The sequence below is a fragment of the Nuphar pumila genome, chromosome 7 (genome assembly GCF_984573655.1).
Source record: "Nuphar pumila chromosome 7, dmNupPumi1.hap1.1, whole genome shotgun sequence".
NCBI classification, from domain to species: Eukaryota; Viridiplantae; Streptophyta; class Magnoliopsida; order Nymphaeales; family Nymphaeaceae; genus Nuphar; species Nuphar pumila.
The window spans coordinates 38,451,631-38,458,158 of NC_143255.1; the positions used below are offsets into that span (position 1 = coordinate 38,451,631).

A 6,528-nucleotide genomic window follows, 5' to 3' on the forward strand; every position below is an offset into this window, starting at 1 on the left:
AATGTAAGAGCATTTTTTCGTGAATGCAGACCTTTGGTCGAACCACATATATGCCTGTTATTTATCCAATTTTCCTTCCTGATTTCTTATTTTATTTTTATTCAATTCGTTCTTTAATTTTTCACAATAACAGTTGAATATTAAAAATGGAAAAAATGAGAAAGGCTACAAACAGAACATTTAGGAAAAATTTTTTATTGGAGGGTGACGATATTGACAGGCATTTCGTGTATTTTAAGTAGCACTTCACCTTTTTATCTCAAAAATAGATTACTCTTTCTTGTCATATACAATAGGATTGATCATTTAGCATAAGGACATGTCCTTAAGCTGATCTTGGTATAGGTCAAACTATTTGGTGACTGCCTTCCATTTTTTGATTAATGGAAGCAACAAGAGAGCAATTGCCAGCCTATCATGGCCTTGCACACGTTCTTAAGGCCATACATGGTTATTGGTATTCTCTTGAACATTCCAAGTTCAGTTACTGTATGTGCAATTATGTTGTAAAACCAAAAGGAGGGCCTTTTGGGTGAGGGAGGGTGGTGTATGTTCTCCCCCGATGATTTACTGAATCCCACGCCTCTGTTCGGGGGTCTGAATAAGCACCACGTATACAAGCACATGGGGTTCATATTTCTGTGTATGTTGACATCACTTAGCATTGGAGTCTGGTGTGGTTGCAAAGACTTAAGTACCCTTTCTTGGTATTCTTCTCATAAAGCGACAGTTTGAGAAAATAACAAAAATGCCCTTCATTCAAAAAAGAAAAAACAAACAGTTCAAAAAAAGGACAAACATGTCCTCCATCCAGAAAGTCGAGGATGATGTTGACTCTTCAAAGTCTACACAGCGAAACAAACCTTAATCGTTTCGTCGATGGTGATTCGGCGATCCGATGGTCATCCGACGAAACAAACCTGAGCCATCAAAAATGTCTGTTTGAACTTTTCATTGTCATCTTCTTCTTCTGCCTTCTCTGTAAAACACTGTAAAACCCTCTCTCTCTCTCTAGAGAAGAAATCAAGGGAGGCAAAGAGTTGCCCCTGAAGAAGGCCATGAACATCAACCATCTCACTCTCTCTCCCTTCTCTCTCTACTTCTGTGCACATCCAACAGACGATCCTACATTGCTCCATCAAACACCGAATGACCTGCACACTGACTGTAGCATCATTCAACTTGATGAGTTATGGAGCTTGATTTATAGTTTTTGCCCTTATAGGAGTGGGTTTGGGGGCTCCTCCCAGCGTGGGTAACATCATTCAACTTGATGAGTTGTGGAGCCTGATTTAGAGCTTTTTCCCTTACAGGAGGGGGGTCCGGGGGCTCCCCCCCGGCGTGGATCCCGCCCCTGGCGGAGGGCTTGGGTGGCAGCGCCCCCCAGACCAAAATTTTTTGAGGCCTTCCAACAACGATTTGTAGTATTTTTGGGTCTCCAACAAGCCCCACAACGATTTATAGTGTTATCCGGCTTTTCAACATTGATTTGTAGTGTCTTTCACAAATCACTATAGTGATTTATAGTGTTTTTGGGTCTCCAACGAGCCCCGCAGCGATTTATAGTGTTGTTGGATCTCACTATAGTGATTTGTAGTGTGTTCCGCAAATCACTATAGTGATTTGTAGTGTTATTCAGTAAGCAAATCGCTGTAAATCTCTACCCGAATTAGGACCAACTTATCAGGGTCATATCTCCCTAACCGAAGGTCATATTCTAAATCCGTAAAGAATGATGTCTTCGTTATTGAGTCTAGTTTATTCTTGTAAATTTTCAGCTATTTCTATTGTCATTTTGTTCCTCATTTTAACTAAAAACCAGACCCCTATTATTTTGTGTTATTTGGAACAAACATATGTCTTTCTCACCACGACACCCTATGTATTTTTTGACCACGACACCCGGGACCTGTGCCGGGGGGCGCTTCCGGACCCCCCTTCTGTAAGGGCAAAAACTCTAAATCAGGCTTCACAATGAATCAAGTTGAACGATGCTACTCACGCTGGGAGGAGCCCCCAAACCCCCTCCTGTAAGGGCAAAAACTCTGAATCAGGCTCCACAATGAATCAAGTTGAACGATGCTATCCACGCTGGGAGGAGCCCCCAAACCCTTCTTCTATAAGGGCAAAAACTCTGAATCAAGCTCCACAACTCATCAAGTTGAATGATGCTACCCACGCTGGGAGGAGCCCTCAGACCTCCCTTCTGTAAGGGTAAAAACTCTGAATCAGACTCCACAACTCTTCAAGTTGAATGATGCTACCTACGCTGGGAGGAGCCCCCAGACCCCTCTCCTGTAAGGGTAAAAACTCTGAATCAGGATCTACAACTCATTTAGTTGAATGATGCTACCCACGTTGGGAGGAGCCCCCAAACCCTCCTCTTGTAAGGGTAAAAACTCTGAATCAGGCTCCACAACAGTCAATGTGCAGGTCAGTCGGTGCTTGATGGTGCAATGTAGGATCTTCTGCTAGATGTGCGCAGAAGCAGAAAGAGAAGGGAGAGAGAGTGAGAGGGTTGATGTTTATGGCCTCCTCCAGGAGAGATTTCTTTCTCGGATAATCCTACAGTGCAGAGACTGGGTCTTAAATAATCATCTTCGGGGCACTTAAGTATTTACAATCACTCCTTTTCTAGAATTGATATTTTTTTTGGCACCAATGGAGAAGAGGGTACTTAAGTCTTTGCAATCGCATCAAACTCCAATGCTAATTAATGCTGACAAACATGGGGATACGAGATGCACGGGCTTAAATACGTGATGTTTTTTGGGACCCCCGAGCATGAGATGCCCTGTTCGGGGGGGACATGCATTCTGACACCCTAACAAGTTTCACATTTTGCTAATCTTCATGCATGCTGCTATGGATAACCCTAAAATTTGGTTGATTGCGCTCCAACCAGATTAATCTCCATGCAGTCAACACCCCAACACGCCATATAACATTTTACTTTTCTCTCGAGTTCAGGTGGCTCGCAATCAAAATCTGTACAGGAAAAACTAACCCTTCCCAAGACAAGCTCAGATCACCCCAGGCCTGTTGCAGCATATACATCATGAAATCACATTCTCAGAACAAGTGCTGAATCGATTCCTCATTGCAAATACATAAGGAACACGTACTTGCTAAGTGAAAACCGGGCCTCTTCAATCCCCCCCCCCCCCCCCAAAAAAAAAAAAAAACCCAGTGATTTTTCTGGCAACCAATATGTTGAAGGAAACGACGTCGCTCTATAGAAGGATGTTGCAGAAAACTGACCATCATTAGTAAGCATCAGTTCGATCTCATCCGCCTGCGTCAAGGAAACGCCATTCAAATCAGACATGAGAACAGTCCATCGCTAAAAGGCAACTTCTGATGGGTTCCTTCTCAAAATAATGTCCCAATCACTCGAGTTAGGCGTTAACAACCCCTGAGTTCCCTAAGCGATCTCTCACCCCTCCACCTGTCTTGCTAGAAAAAGGTAGTGTTGTCATCCCCAACAACTACCCGTATGAACTGATAAAATTCTCAAATAACATCAGTTCACTCCTTCCAAATCACTGAGCCACCGTTCCATTTATGATTTTGACCAATTCCAGGATCAATCTGATAAATCATATTTTTCATAAAAAAACAATAGACAACCCGCTCACCTTCTTGCAAATGAATCACAACCATTTCGCTAAAAACGCCATATTAAAACGATGGAGATTGTCCCAACCCAACCCACCTAAGTCCAATGATTGAGAGATCACCATCCATCCCACCAAAGACCTCATGGTACCTTTTAAATTCTCATTCCAAATAATTTTTTGAAAAATCATTATCAGCCTCGTTTGCCGGTAGACTGGTAGTTATAATGTAAAATATATGGGACACTTCAAAATTTGTACCATTTGTAACTGTAAAATTGCTTCAGAAATTGGTTGAGGAGAAGTCATCCAATTAAAGAGGAAAACAAATCAGGAACAGCTTTAAATATTGGCCTGAGCCAAGACAAAGCACTTTGAAATTTGAGCAACTAATCTTATTATTTTACATTAAGATTGATAAAATGATATAAAGGAATAGTACTTTACAGCCCACCCATAACAAACACAAGAGCCAGACACCTAGATATGTCCGCCCTGCACTAAACACAATTTTCCACAACTTATTATGCAACAGTATCTACAATTAGTAATTGCGCCCTTAGTCAGCACTCGAACTTCAACATCCATGCCAGAAAGATTCCAAATTAGTAGGCGCTTGCCGCACGATACCAGAATCAGATGGAACAATTGCATCTAAGAAGCTATTGGTTGCTCCTTGCTGCTGATGAATATAATTGTTCACCATATTCATCTGCAACTGCAATGACCTCAATATGTTTGAACTCGAGGATGAAGGAAAATTCAGGTTGAGTAAACTGTTGCCTGGCAATGAAGAGAGAGAATTCTGCATTAATGAGTTCTCCCTCGCAATTGGTAAACTTGTGCCCAATAAGTTGGCGTAGCCATTCTTGGTGGTGGTGATAGTGCTGGTGCTGGTTGTATTGCTACTATTATTATTACCATTATGATCAGCATTGGATGTGTATGGATTTCGAATTATCCTGGTTATCTCTGATAGCTCCGAATTAGATTCTGTGTAATAATTATCATTCTCCAAGCACTGTCTCTCTCTTTCCTCCAGTGTTAAATTGAACGGAGACTGTTGTAAAGATGGGAGGTTTGGTAGTCTTCTTCCACCGTGGCTCTTTTGGAAAACCCTGCAGACCACCCATTCCTCCTGCAAGAAATCCACAATCAGAAGGGTACGAGTAGGGCTGGTAAACGAACTAAACAGCGGTTTGGCTCTCCTGATATCCAACTCTCAACAACCCCTCAAGGTTAAAAAGGATCCTAGCCGTCCAGTTGATGCATCTGGACGGTTAGAATTAGTCCACATCTAGGTGTGAATGTTGACCAATCCTAGCCGATGGTTGGGCGGCTAGGATTGAATGTAGGATGGAATCCTTACTCCCCTGAAGTTGCTTTCGACGAGATTTACCTTTGGGAGTTTAGAAGGAAATTTGGATGCGAGTCGGTACTCATGCATGACCCAGTTGGTTTTCTCTCCCTTAGGAGCTCTCCCTTTGTAGAACACAAGGGTTTTCTTCATGCCTACCAAAACTCCTGATGTTGAGATCTCCTTGTCCTTACCAGTAGTCTTCCAGTAACCAGCGTCTGTTGCCCTATTTGTCCTAAAGCCAGTTGGGTACTTTCTGTCCCTTAAGCTAAAGAAATACCATTCTCTCTCCCCCATGCTAGCCTTACCTGCACCACAAAGGCCAAGATAAGATGCTTTACTGATCTGAAAGCGTAAATTAACACAAGAAAAAGAAGCAAAATGAATTGAAAAAATGAAAACTACTTACTAGGAAGGTCCCATGGTTCGCATCTGTTGAGATCGACGACAGCAATGGCTTTGGCAATAAAAGTAGAATCCGTTACCCTGTGGGTGAGATAATAGGTAACCAGTTCCTCATCTGTGGGATGAAATCTAAAGCCCGGAGGGAGGTTGTCCACCATATTTGGGGCCTTCACTTGGAAATTCAGGTGCCCCTTAAATGGTAGATGATGAACCGAGGAGGACAGATTGGTGATGCATGTTATAGGTTGGCTATAAATGGTGAAACTGCAGGGAAAGGATACCGCTCTCTCTGGATGGATGCATGTAGATTGCTAATGTACTTATAATTTGGTATAGCAGTTTGAAAAGGATGATGCTTGTTGATGCTTGGTCTGCCAAGAAAGAGTCGTATCATAATCTCATGTGGGGTACCGGTCACACCAACCACCAACGCTGCTTACCTATTCTACACGCTACAGTGCCTACTCCTGCAGTAATCAACGTCTCTACGTCACAAGCTGCTGAGCTGCAGGCTGGACGCGGGCTACTGCAATTTGTTGGTTTATTAATTAAGTTGGTTTAGTAGCACTTCCCCAATCCCAAACTTTATATGTATTAGTTTATGCAGGATATATATTTTGTGCAGTCGATTGGATATATTAACCATTTCTCATATATATATATATATATATATAGTGGGTGTGTGTCTTTAAATGCACCAAATTATATGCAACTATTGAGCTGAGAAATCATAGGTTCAAGCTTTATCAACTCAATTTGACCACATAGATGTCTTGAGTAAGGTTTGTTTGCTAAGGATCAAACCTTGGATCGTGTTATTTCAATTCAAAAATATAATTTTTTTTGTTATGAAATTTTAGTGCATTGTAGACTTCATTTTTTAAGACTTTAAAAAAGCTGATTATGTGTCACAATCATATGATTTAAACCTTATTTCTCACTAAACAAACACTGTAGATCACCTCCATAAGATTTAATTTACAAAAAAACTAAAACGTACGCTTTTCACCTCAATAGTTCCATATAATTTGGTGCAATCAAAGGCACCGAATATTAAACCTATATATATTATTTATAATCTAATTGGAAAGTCTATATTTTTATACTAGAATTTAAAAGTTTTATATTGATCTGGTCCATCTGAAGTAC

General features: G+C 41.3%; 1 pseudogene; it reads right to left on the reverse strand.

The window, feature by feature from the left end:
* Nucleotides 1-4,194: 4,194 nt before the first annotated feature.
* Nucleotides 4,195-5,537, reverse strand: LOC149831973 (NAC domain-containing protein 59 pseudogene; annotated as a pseudogene).
* Between the last annotated feature and the right edge of the window lie 991 nt (nt 5,538-6,528).